The 14,394-nt window shown below is 43.2% G+C and overlaps 1 non-coding gene across 1 annotated transcript; it reads right to left on the reverse strand.

The window, feature by feature from the left end:
* Positions 1-248: 248 nt before the first annotated feature.
* Positions 249-323, reverse strand: Trnas-gga (transfer RNA serine (anticodon GGA)). Its single transcript has one exon. It is a non-coding gene; the product is annotated as a tRNA-Ser (tRNA).
* Between the last annotated feature and the right edge of the window lie 14,071 nt (positions 324-14,394).

Genomic DNA, 14,394 nt, shown 5'->3' on the forward strand with positions numbered 1-14,394 from the left:
GTTCTGTTCAACGAACAACCACTCCAGCGATAACGCTAGGGCACCTACCAAACGTGGTTGTGTTTATTGGGTAGTCCCACATCCACAATCGCTGTGTACACGGTCACAGACGGCGCGATATGGCACAGAGAAAACGCCCACCAGACTCTCTGCGGTGGAGGGCCACAGGAAGAATGGAAGCAGAATGAGATTTTCACTCTGCAGCGGAGTGTGCGCTGATATGAAACTTCCTGGCAGATGAAAACTGTGTGCCCGACCGAGACTCGAACTCGGGACCTTTGCCTTTCCCGGGCAAGTGCTCTACCAACTGAGCTACCGAAGCACGACTCACGCCCGGTACTCACAGCTTTACTTCTGCTAGTACCTCGTCTCCTACCTTCCAAACTTTACAGAAGCTCTCCTGCGAACCTTGCAGAACTAGCACTCCTGAAAGAAAGGATATTGCGGAGACATGGCTTAGCCACAGCCTGGGGGATGTTTCCAGAATGAGATTTTCACTCTGCAGCGGGCGTGAGTCATGCTTCGGTAGGTCAGTTGGTAGAGCACTTGCCCGCGAAAGGCAAAGGTCCCGAGTTCGAGTCTCGATCGGGCACACAGTTTTAATCTGCCAGGAAGTTTTAGAATGGAAGCAGGACAGACGCAAAGAGACGTGGTCCGATGGCTTAATGTGAATCGTTATGTTGTTTCTCGAATGTGGCGACAGTTAATAGAGACGGAAACTTTATCCCATAGACCACGGCAGTGCCTATCATGCGTGACATCAGAAAGAGAGGACCGTTATTTGGCCCCGAGGACATGACAGTACCGCCTTATTACTGTACGACAACTGGCATCTGACCTCGCAGCATCAACTGGACGTGTTGTATCGAGGCAAACAATGTACAGAGCGCTTCTGTAGAGTGACCTCTATTGTCGGAGACCTGCTGTATATGTACCTCTGACGCATCTTCACAGAAGAAAATGTCTGGAGTGGAATCGTCATCATGCCGCCTGGACGGTCAATCAGTGTCCCAATGTTCTTTTCACAGAAAAATTCGATTTTGTCGGGAGAGTGATTCTCGACGATTTAGCATCTGTAGGGGACTTGGAACACGATTTCGTGACCCAGACATTGTGGAAAGAGGCCGGTATCGAGGAGGATCCCTAATGCTACGGCCAGGGATTTTGTTGACCGCTAGAACACCTCTTCACGAAATTGTATGAGTGAATCGGCAATCTTTAACTGCTGTCAGGTATCGTTAAGAGATCTTGGGACGCCATGTGCAAACTGCTGCGAGGTGCTGTGGGCCCAGACTTCTTACTGATGGACGATAATGCTCGTCCTCGTGGAGCACTGGTGGTTGATGCTTTCTTGGAAGCGGAAGATATTGCACGCATGACGGGTCTGCTCGCACTGACGATTTGAATCCCACAGAGCATGTCTGGGATGCACTAGTTAGACGGGATGCATCACGTCAGCACTTACCAACCACTCTCTTAAGACTTGCGAGCAGCTCTGCTGGAAGAATGGGCGTTATTGCCTCAACACGAGATTGATGACATCATTGACAGCATGACCTGTCGTTATCAGGCCACTATTGGTGCCAGAAGAGGTTACAGGTACACCCCACATTGATCATATTAACGAGTTGTCGAAATGTGTGCACAAATCCGTTAACCTGGAAAAATGAAGAACATTTTTGTCTACTGTTCAGCATGTTGCAGTTGTTTACGGACTGTATTCTTTACTTTGTTTCTACTTTACTATCACCTGTTTATGCTGTTTTGTGGCAAAATAAATGCAACCTCGCAAAATTTCCGTTTGTTGCTTTAATTTTGGACACCAGTGCATATTTGAATTAATAATGCTTTTCAGAACCGTCACATGAGGACACATTCATCCCACGCTCAGGCAATTACCGCTCGTCTCCTCTTTACTCACTTTTCTCAGGTGCTGTGGGACTGTGTGAGTCAAAACTACTCGCATACTGAACGACCTATTACATCGTTCAGTGTAAACTTACAAATAATTTAAGAATGGAAATAATTAAGATAGACTGGACTTGTCTAAAACAAAATATTTCGTAAAGGCTGTTGACAAAATTTACGGGGATGTTGAGGACTGTTTTCTTAATATTTTGGTATAATGTATCCTTTCTCTCCTTTGACTCATTACAAGGTATAATGCAATTTTAACTTTTCCAGTGTGTTATACCAGTCGCCATAGTTCCTGAGAAAATACCTTCTTAACAGTGAATAAGCTTGCAATATGCAGTCGCCAAAACGAGCCAAAAAACGTCGTGGATGGTTGTGGAAACTGACTTTCATTGCTGTCTGATTCATATTAATGGATATTACTTGTAAATACCACAGATGATGTCTCTGTGCCCTTACGTGTCGTGAAGGGAGTGCGCAGTTCGTGAGTGCATATTTATTTCATGTATCGACCAGCTTCCTTTTCCCTTATCCTGTCCAGTTCCACATATAAATTGTGTATGTAGACTCATTGTCACGAGTAAGATCCTTCATATGGAAACTTATGAATAGACTTCATCATAATGTTATCTCCATAGTGTATTGTACCATCCGCAAAGCTAAGATCACTCTATCATTCACATTGGACTCGCATTCGAGAGGACGACGGTTCAATCTCGCGTCCGGCCATCCTGATTTAGGTTTTCAGCGATTTTCCGAAATCGCTCCAGGAAAATTCTGGGATGGTTCCTTTGAAAGGACACGGCCGATTTGCTTCCCCGTCCTTCCCTAATCCGATGACACCGATGACCTTGCTGTTTGGTCTCCTTCCCCAAAAACAACCCAACCCAACCGCTCTATCTTTTTACTTTCACTGAATACAACTATCGATTTCGCCTGCTACATGGTAACTATTGCCTAAACCAAAAACAAATAAAACATTAATTAAATGCTTTCGTAGAACTAGAAATATCGGGTGCAGAGTCGGTTCCACGCACCGCTCCTCTTCCCCTCGTTCGGTCTTAGCCCTCATTTGTTTACGCCAGTGGCCGACAACTATGTTGCAGTGTTTACACTACAGAATTATATTTTTTTTCGGTGTCATTCGAAGAAAAGGGCGTTCGAAAGGACTTCAGCAACGTAACCCGATCAGATAGTAACAGGATAACATCGGTGTTCCGCCATGAGGATAATAATCCCACAAAGGTCTGCCTTTCGGTACCAAAAACGGAGAGAAACAAGTAACTCAGTTACTGCCCGAACACGATATCGAGGCACTTGGCCGTTATGGGAGACACACAGTGACGTTACAGTAAATAAGTAGAGTTCTGACTAAAGAAAACGCGTCGAACTGTCACTGCTTTCACGTCAGCTGCGTATTTACTATCGATCCCGAATGGGCGCAGACTTGCAAGAAGCCGACCGAAGCACCCTCTCTCCAAGGTGCAATATAACACTGCGGTCGACTTAGACGATCCGTGTATTTACCTGGTCACTCGAAGCCCTGCGGTCTGCATTCTGCTGCCGTAGCAACCAGGCAACTTGCTCGCGAAGCTCTTCAGACTTACGTAGTGGATATGTTGCTTATATTATTGATGAAAGCTGCTCATTTACAGTTAGAACAGCGATGTAGTTGTATGCTTGAAGGTATCCTCATTGTGCCAAGCTTCGATGATCTCTGTTTGCAAACATTACAGAAAAAGTACAAGATACTGCATGTGTGAAGCATAAAATACGCCGAGCCATAAGAACATCAAGCGGTCAAAGAAATACACCAAATATTTCAGCAGCGGCAACAAACACCGACATGTCGCTACGAGGCAGCTTGAATATGCGAGTGGGATGAACCAAAAGAGTGTTCTGCGAGTACCATATTCCAGCGCATTTCAGCCGTACATTTCACTGTATCAACAGCATCACGGCAAAGGTCTCCATAATGGATTACAGTTCTCCGAAAGATGACCACGAAAACTGCAGAGTACTGGGCCGTTTGTATGCAGTATTTCTTTTACAGGTTGTAAGACGCCTCTTCAGTTTAAACCCATACATTGATGTAAACTCTCGTAGTAACCCGTAATACATTAAACCGATCCCAGTAACACAAACATGGCTTTATTCATAAACCTCTGAACAATAACAGAAAGAGGCTTCTCGTGGCTCCACACGTAATAAGACAAAAGAGTCATACAGAATGTGCAACATAAGCGATACACAGAACAACTGATGTGGTGCGACACGACTTAAAAGGACGCAGTGAGACTGCGTGAGCGTTGCTCCGCGCGTATGCAGGCGCGAGTCACCAGTAGACGGAGTCAGTGCCGTGTGCACGCTTCAATACAGGCGGCCTCTTTAGTGGGCGGCCCGCGCTGATTCAATTGGCGATTCATTTAAATACATACACGTGGCGACACTACATTCGGTGCTGTCACACCCACACGCACTTGTAGGACGAGACAGCATCTCTAAACGGACTTCCGTCACTTTTCTGAACTTACTTTACTTTTTCGTGTCCAGAAACTACAATTTGTTTGCCCAGTATTGGGCAATGTCCAATGCTTCTTCTTTAGCGAGCCATAGATCGTCGATGGTGCATCTGTGGGGGCAGGCAGGGCATTGTAGGAGATGTTCTATGTCCTGTCGAGTGCCGCAGTCGCATTTCTCGTCATTTTCGTCCAACAAACCCCATTTGATCAGATTAGATTTCACAGGAGCAACCGCAGTTCTGATGCGGTTAAGCATTCTCCAGGTTTTCCAATCACCAGAAACGCCGCTTGGTGGGTCCTCTCTTAGCGGATAGTAGATGGGCGGCTCATCTAAGGCGCAACTTAGGAAACGGCGTCTGGATTTGAGTCTGCTGGGGCCACACTCTAGGCCAAATATTGAGTGACGGGCATCAAAGGTTTGTTTTAGCTTCTCGGTATGTTCATGGGCTGTCCTACGTGAGTCAGGGTTTGTGAAACCAGCGGCCCTGTGAACATGTTCTATGGGGGTTGGTTTCATGCAGCCTGTCACTATCTTGCATGTTTCATTCAGGCTAATATCTAGCTTTTTTGCGTGGGCGGATCTGCACCATACCGGGCAGGCATATTCGGCACTTTCCTGAAAGAAGTGTAATTGAAGGTCAAGTTCACTTTACTGAAACACAAATATTGCTTAGGTGTTTATCTTTGGCAGAATGGATAAAACCGCAACAGTTGTGGAGCCAATAATTTTTTATTGTTTATGACCGATTTCGTAATAAAGTAATTGTATTTTCTGGCATATAACAAAGTATAAAGGAATTAAGCTTGTTTTCTACCAAATGAAACCGATTCAGAGATTAGTGAACACAGGGTTGTCATAGCGAGATTGAATATTGTAATCCCGAAGTCCTCGAAAAATAAGCGAAAAATATATCTATTCAAGAAATCAGATAAAAATTCAGTTGACGCCTTCCTGAGACACAATCTCCACTTATTCCAAATTAATAATATAAGTGTACGCCAGATGTGGCTTAAATTCAAAGAAATAGTATCAGCAGCTGTTGAGAGATTTATACCAAATAAATTAACAAACGGCGGAGCTGATCCTCCTTGGTACACAAAACGGGTTAGTACACTGTTCCAGAAACAACGAAACAAACATACCAAATTTAAACAGACGCAAAATCCCCAAGATTGGCGACCTTTTACAGAAGCTCGAAATTAAGCGCGGACTTCAATGCGAGATGCTTATAACAGTTTCCACAACGAAACTTTGTCTCGAAACCTGGCAGAAAATCCAAAGAGATTCTGGTCGTATGTGAAGTATGTTACCGGCAAGAAACAATCTATACCTTCTCTAGGCGATAGCAATGGAGATACTATCGAAGACAGTGCTGCCAAAGCAGAGTTACTGAACACAGCCTTCCGAAATGCCTTCACAAAAGTAGACGAAGTAAATATTCCAGAATTCGAATCGAGAACAGCTGCCAACACGAGTAACGTAGAAGTAAATATCCTCGGAGTAGTGAAGCAAATTAAATCACTTCATAAAAGCAAGTCTTCTGGTCCAGACTGTATACCAATTAGATTCCTTTCGGAGTATGTTGATGCATTAGCTCCATACTTAACAATCACATACAACCATTCGCTCGACGAAAGATCCGTACCCAAAGACTGGAAAGTTGCACAGGTCACACCAATATTCAAGAAAGGTAATACGAGTAATCTACTAAATTACAGTCCCATAACGTTAACGTCGATATGCAGCAGGATTTTAGAACATATATTGTGTTCGAACATTATGAATTACCTCGAAGAAAACGGTTTATTGACATCCGGTCGCCGGCCGGAGTGGCCGAGCCGTTCTAGGCGCTTCAGTCTGGAACGACGCGACCGCTACTGTCGCAGGTTGGAATCTTGCCTCGGGCATGGATGTGTGTGACGTTCTTAGGTTAGTTAGCTTGCAGTAGTTCTAAGTTCTCCGGGACTGATGACCTCAGCTGTCAAGTCCCATAGTGATCAGAGCCATTTGAACCATTTGACACCCAGTCAACATGAGTTTAGAAAACATCGTTCCTGTGAAACACAACTAGCTCTTTATTCACATGAAGTGTTGAGTGCTAGTGACAAGGTATTTCAGATCGATTCCGTATTTCTGGGTTTCCGGAAGGCTTTGGACACTGTACCACACAAGCGAGTCGTAGTGAAATTGCGTGCTTATGGAATATCGTCTCAGTTATGTGACTGGATTTGTGATTTCTTGTCAGAGAGGTCACAGTTCGTAGTAACTGACGAAAGTCATCGAGCAAAACAGAAGTCATTTCTAGCGTTCCCCAAGGTAGTGTTATAGGCCCTATGTTGTTTCTTATCTATATAAACGATTTGGGAGACAAAAAAAACTGCAAAACGATTTAGAAAAGACATCTGAATGGTGCGAAAAGTGGCAGTTGACCCTAAATAACGAAAAGTGTGAGGTCACCCACATGAGTGCTAAAAGGAACTCGTTAAACTTTGGCTAATCTAAAAGCCGTAATTTCAACTACGTACCTAGGTATTACAATTACGAACAACTTATATTGGAAGGAACACATAGAAAATGTTGTGGGGGAGGCTAACCAAAGACTGCGTTTTCTTGGCAGGACACTTAGAAAATGTAAGATTTACTAAGGAGACTGCCTACACTACGCTTGTCCGTCCACTTTTAGAATACTGCTGCGCGGTGTGGGATCCTTACCAGAGAGGACTGACGGAGTACATCGAAAAAGTTCAAAGAAAGGCAGCACGTTTTGTATTATCGCGAAATATGGGAGAGAGTGTCACAGAAATGATACAGGATTTGTGCTGGACATCATTAAAAGAAAGGCGTTTTTCGTTGCGACGGAATCTTCTCACGAAATTCCAATCACCAACTTTCTCCTCCGAATGCGAAAATATTTTGTTCACACCGACCTGCATAGGGAGGAACGACACCACGATAAAATAAGGGAAATCAGAGCTCGTACGGAAAGATATAGGTGTTCATTCTTTACGCGCGCTATACGAGTTTGGAATAATAGAGAATTGTGAAGGTGGTTCGACGAACTCTTTGCCAGGCACTTAAATGTGATTTACAGAGTATCCATGTAGATGTAGATGTAGATGAAAATATTATTTGTTCAACAACTGTTGCGGTTGGCTTCATTCTGTGAAAATGGACATGTACAGCTGCGGTTGCCCTACGAAACAGAACTGTTAGCTGATTGTCTTGAAGTTGGCCCCGTTGTCCCCCTTCCAGAGTAATTATGATCTCGTATACGTCCTATACGAAGATGTATACTATTTCTAGATTTGTCGTGTTGTTGGTCTTCTAAGTAGGAAATGAATAGTTTTTTTGCTACGTCTTCTGTGTTCACAAATTCGTAGATGATAGGCTCATAAAATATCTTACAAAAATATCCACAAGACTGTTCTTTCAACAATTAAACAAGACTACTCATTACAGTTGTCTTTCGAAAACACCATCATACAACTGTTCCTGGCAAGTGCGAACAACAACAGCTCCAAAAATTCTATTGCACAATGATCCTAAAGCTTTATTGTCAGAGATATTCAGTTCAATGGTTTAAACCTGTTCATGCATAAACTGACTTTCGAACATTACAAAATTTGCAAATGACTATATAAAACTTATATATTTGTGTTTTAGTTAATTTAATTCCGCGAATGTTAAATATGTATTCACTGAAATTGTATTTCACAAACTATATAATGCTCGGTATTTATACAAATTTGCTATTTAAATTTATGTGAAGACATCAGTACCCCTTGTTATCGTAGATTTTATAATATGTACTATGCTTGGTGACATCAGACGTCGCAGCATCGTTCGCAAACCATGGGCAAATCAATCTTCGTAATATAGTCTACTCGTCAACTAATAATCCACGTCATCTCAGATATGTGGATAAACAGCTATGTTGGCCAGCCATTTTGTGGTGCGAGCATTTCAATAATCGCAACATGATCCCTATTTTACTTGTGAGACTATATAACCATTACTATCCACAGTTCCTAATCAATAATATGTCGCCGTTATTCGAAGACATTTCATGGATATAAGGTAATACAGGTGGTACCAACATGGTGTACGTCCGGTCCCACAGAGATAATTACAGACCTTCACACAGATATGACCTTAGGAGTATGTTTTACTGGTCGTTCAGGAAACACAAATGGTCTGCACTCTCACCACACATAATACCTCTGCACTTTTATATGTAGGGAAAATTAAAACAACAGATCTACAACGCAGCACTGGCGGCTCCATAAGACATGAAATACCGTATAACACAAGTTGGTGTTTCGGAAAGTCCAGATGAAATTTATCCTGCGGTACAGTCTTTTTGGAACCGCTTTGTACCATGTGCCAGAGCTCTAGATCAAAATTTTGAGCATTTGATTAATAAACACACAAACCGTACCTCAGTTTCCACAAGCTAGTACACAGCTTCTATTGACTGCGGGACAAAGATTTCCGGGGTTGTAAACAGTTCACTATTTGATCAAATTCAGTACATATTATATTCTTCGAAGGTTGTTCCAATGACACATAAAATGTATGTAGTTGCTTTATTAAAAATGCACTTTACATAATTGTTAAGAAAATTTACTTGTCTGCTTCTGAAAATTCACCACATTGTTCCGTAATATTACCGAAAACTGCTCCTTGATATCGTTATGCGACCTGGAGATATTGTTATCCAACATAGTACAACAGCTGCTTACCATTAATTGACAGATGCCTCACTAATGTTCCAAGCAACCAAGTAATGGATAATGAACTGAGGATCCGTTTGCTCCACTGTTTCGACAAATATTTGCAATTTCGTTTTTGTAATGTACAGATGCAACTGTCCCAAGACTCTACTGGATTCACATGAGACGCCCAGTGTAAGCATAAAACTCGATTTGTCTCTCGTTATAAAAAAAATTCTGCCAAAACGGTTATCTAGGTGACCATTCAATATGATGGGTGAAAGAAATTAGTAACACATCTGGAAAGACTGCAGTTAACTTCGCTCTTGCGAAGTAGTGGAGAAACAGAGCCGCAGCTGTAGTCTGAAGTTGGAACATTACATTACGTAAAATAGACTGTCGAGGACGTTGTGCATATTAGAGATTCAGGGGAAGGCTAATGACTGAAATATGAAAAAAAATAAGAGCGATAACGGGCACGTGATTTAGAAAGCACGGCAGCAAGTGTTAATGTGAGGTAATTATCGTTCCGGTGCGGTTTCCAGCCAGTAATAACCACACCTGAGGAACGGAGATAAGGAAAAGGTTGCCAGAGTTGTTTTGGCGATGCTGCTGAGATTTTATGCTAAGCAGGTGAGGCGATGAAGCGTCGATAATCAACTGGACGGCGTGAAAATGGACGGACGTCTTTCGCAACTAGATCCCGACGAAGCGTGAAATTCCGTACACAGGAATCAGTACTTCGAAGCAACGGCTAACATTTTGAAAGAGACACTGGAAGTACAACGATATTCTACTTGCCGGAGTCGATTGTTAGAAATAATTTCGAAAAGTTGATGTTCTTCGACGAATCAGTCTCGAAAAATGTTAATACGAGGGTTGCCCAGTAAATAATGCCCCATATTTTTTTCTCCGAAATAAAAAATATTAGAAATGTGACACTTTAGGTGCGAGTTATTTGAAGTTTCCCGCGTGTGTACGCAAAGTTTCAATTTCCTCCGACAGAGAGCGGTGGTGTAGGAATGTTCTAAAATGGCGTCTGCAGGTGACATCCGTCATAAACAACGTGCAGTGATTGAATTTCTCGTAGCAGAGGAAGAAACCGTGGGCAATATTCATAAACGCTTGTGCAAAGTCTACGGAACATCTGCAGTCGATAGGAGTACTGTTGGTCGCTGGGCACAGAGGGTGAAAGCATCAGAGGGCGGTGCTGCGGAGCTCCGAGATTTGCCGCGGTCGGGAAGGCCTCCCACGGCTGTCACGCCTGACATGTTGCAGCGGGCTGATGTTCTCATTCGACGGGATCGACGCATTACGACTCGACAATTGGCACTGGAGTTGTCAGTAAGCAAAGGAAGTGTGGATGTGATTATCAATCAGCTTGGATACTCAAAAGTGTGTGCAAGATGGGTTCCTCGGTGTCTTACTGTCGATCACAAATCCCAAAGAAAAGACATTTCTTTCGATTTGTTGCAACGCTTTCACGTTGACGGGGAGGCCTTTTTGTCACGGATTGTGACAGGTGATGAAACTTGGGTGCATCATTTTGAGCCCGAAACAAAAAGACAATCGATGGAATGGCGTCATGCTTATTCTCCACAGAAGAAAAAATTCAAAACAGTTCCTTCAGCCGGAAAAGTCATGATGACTGTGTTTTGGGATTGCGAGGGCGTAATTCTCATTGATGTGATGCCAAAAGGCAGTACCATTAATTCAGAGGCTTATGTCAAAACATTAAACAAACTTAAGCAGCGCTTCCGGCGCCTTGGGCGTCATGTTAACCCACAGGATGTTTTGATTCAGCATGATAACGCTCGTCCTCACACAAGTTTGAGGACTTGTGAACACATCGCGAAACTGGGTTGGATAGTGTTACCCCATCCACCCTACAGCCCCGATTTGGCTCCTTCAGACTTACACTTGTTTGGGCCAATGAAGAATTTCATTCGTGGAAGACGTTTTGCCGATGACGAAGAAGTGATTCACGAAGTGACAACCTGGCTCCGTAGGCAGAGTACAGATTTTTACCGGCAGGGAATACACGCTCTTGTGTCTCGCTGGAAAAAGGCCGTCGAACTTGAAGGAGATTATGTGGAAAAATAAAGCAAGTAGACAAAACATCAGTCTTTCACATATGTAAATTTGATTGTTGTGGAATAAATACGTCTGGAGAAAAAAAATATGGGGCATTATTTACTGGGCAACCCTCGTAGATACATCCCTCGCTAATCGGCAGGACTAATTCGTATTTAACAATGTTCACATCGAACACTTTATCGTCTGAATGAGTTTTCTTCTTAGAGGACCCTCATACGGTTTGTCTTCGTCAGAAGCTGTAGTATGCAGGAAAACACAAAAATAAATTTAAAAAATAACATGATTCACTAGGCTGTGTTTTAAATTACTTTATTTCCACTACTAGTTTCAGACATTGTCCATTTTGAAGCGCATCAGACATCAAAATAAACCACTGATCTTTTCAATTACACTGCTCAACAAAAGCTTGGAATACTATCGTAAAATGTATCTTCGATACTAAAGGTCTCATTTACCTAGGCACTTCGTGCATTATCTGGTTAGAACCCCTATACTCGATGGTGTTCACTACTGGCATGCTTTGTGGCCGTTTCCCAGTCACGTAAAATTACCGCTGCCGTAGCGACACACCGCCAGCAGTACAGTTTCGACAACAGCTTCGTTCAGTTTGTGTTCAGCACTGCAGTAACACGCCACGTAGAGGCATACAACACTTTGATAGAGTCAGGATTGTGGCATTGCTTTCAACAAGTCATACACAGAAAGATGTTGCCGATCGGCTGCATCCCACTCAAAGTGGCGTGTCTAAGATGTGGAGAAAGTACAGAGAGACGATAGATATGAAAGATAGACCTAGCAGTGGTGGCCCTCGTATGACAACACCAATGCAGCATCGTTACCTCCAGTTGTCAGCATGCAGGGATCCAACATCAACTGCCAGGAAAAATAGGATATGACTACTCCCGGGCAACAGGGATTCGTATCTCAGATTAACCAGTGCATCAGGGTGGTCTTCAATCCAGAAGACCAATAAGAAATTTTGCACTGAACCAACGGAACCGACGTAATCGAAGGACGTGGGCTCTTGCACATCAGCACTGAACCATTGCAGAATGGAGTAATGTCATGTTTGCTGACTAAACCAGGATTGGTTTGAGACCGAACACTACGCGTATTGGCGTCTGGCGAAGCGCTAGACGACACAAAGAACGCCGATACGTTCAGGAAGTCCATCCTTTTGCGGGTGGAAGAGCAATAGTTGGCGGCAATAATTATGGGACGGTGGACCTCTTTGATTGCCATCTACGGCATTTGACTGGTCCCCGATACCTTCTAGATGTCCTACAAACGATTGTAAGGCTCTACAGATATAAATTCGGTGACAACTGCATCCTAGTCGATGACAATGCTAGGCCGCACTGTACTCTAGCAGCGTCTAGGTATCTTCAAAGATACGATATCAACCGAATGCACTGGCCAGTTCAGTTCCCATACATGATTGGAATTGAGCATGCATGGGGCCTGTTGAATTGGCCGATGCACAGCTTCCGAATCCACCTGACAATCTTCAGGTGCTCACCGAAGCTGCCATTGAGGTGTGGAACATCATACCTCAAGATAAACTCGCTGGTCTCATCCAGAGCATGCCTTGCAGAGCTGAAGAACTCATCCATATGCAGGGAGGACATACTCACTACTAAAGACTGATAATCATCATTATGAGATAAAGATTTTCACTGTTTTTATTTTCAAGATGTATACTTAGGAGAGAAACTGGTTTGTTTCGTACTGACTTTTTGTAAGTTTTCAGAAGGTATTAAGTTTGTTTTGTTCATAAGTTATTGTATAAGCTCACTGGGTGTACTATAAGAAGTCGTCGTGTAAGGTGCGTTGCTTATTCTAGAATTGAGAACAACTGTGTAAGATGAAATGACAAATTTAATGTCGCAATTTTTCTCACAAAATTACACGCTTTTGCACAGTTTTCAACTCGACAACATAAAAACAGCGCAATGGATAATGCATCTTGCCGACATCAAAATGTGAAATAATTTTATACACAACAATGTTAAACATTAACTCTCTGAAAGAACATTTATCGTAAACACAATATTATGAAAGTTTAATTGGAAGTTTCTTTACACATACGTTACGATGTTGGTCAGTACCACGAAAATCTTCCGATTCCGGTTCAAAGTCCGATACTATTTCGGATGACAATGAAGTCTACAGTGGATGGTTAATTAAGTGACAAATTTGAGTGCAAGATTACCCAAAGCTACTAGAGTTTACAGTGGATGCAAGCTCGTGAACCAACAAAGTTTACGCCTCTGCACGCGATCGCGATATTTACCTTAAACTGCGACATGCTGCCAACTGCAAGGCCACTCTCTCCCACTAAAGTTCCTACAAAACTAATCTGGCCTTTGCTGAACTTTCCAGCAGAAACTTTCCCGATGTTACTCGATATGCGAGAAAACATGTACTCAGCCCTAGTCTTATTATGTGGCGATATACAAGCGCATAGTTGGAACAGCGTGCATATTATAGCGCCCTCTCAATTCTCGCATGAACGCTTTACTAATTCGGCTGGTTTGTTTCTCCACAGTTGGAGCTAAACGTTGCTACAGCTAATTTCTAGCTGAAGTGCAGCTGCTGTGAATGCAGTGTCCACACAAATTTCTTCTCTGTGTCAGTACTCCATTCCGCATTTGACGCCAGATCAGAGAAGAGTACCCAAAAATTTCTTTCTTGTCCTACTTATGGCAGAACTCCCTCCACTTGGGTTCTTTCTTCACGTCACAGCTTTTTTCGACCAATAGAAGCGTTCCTCCTATTTTGTAGAAACTCTCTCTACCAGTCGCAATGTCCCTTCTATTAAACTGTGTCGAAATTTCAGTATTTTTGTCCTTCCTAGTGCGTTACCGCCAATCGGACGTTTTATGCCCGTTCTAGACGCCTCAAGTACATTGACCTTTCTGTGTGTTGCACTTGCTGGACGGAGTGCGTCACTGGCCTTTGTTCTTATCCTGTTAGAGTTTCGAAACGCAGCTTTCTAAAGCTTTTCCTCTGTCCCTTGTGCAGATATGCCGCTACACGCGGTCCTCCAGCCTGAATCACCTGGCTGGAGTCGCTGACCTTCCTCCTGCCACCCCTTTAAGTGGCTTCCGTCATAACCCCAGCGGCACACCTTTGCTATGCCGTTGTA

The sequence above is a fragment of the Schistocerca serialis genome, chromosome 2 (assembly GCF_023864345.2).
Source record: "Schistocerca serialis cubense isolate TAMUIC-IGC-003099 chromosome 2, iqSchSeri2.2, whole genome shotgun sequence".
Lineage (NCBI taxonomy): Eukaryota > Metazoa > Arthropoda > Insecta > Orthoptera > Acrididae > Schistocerca > Schistocerca serialis.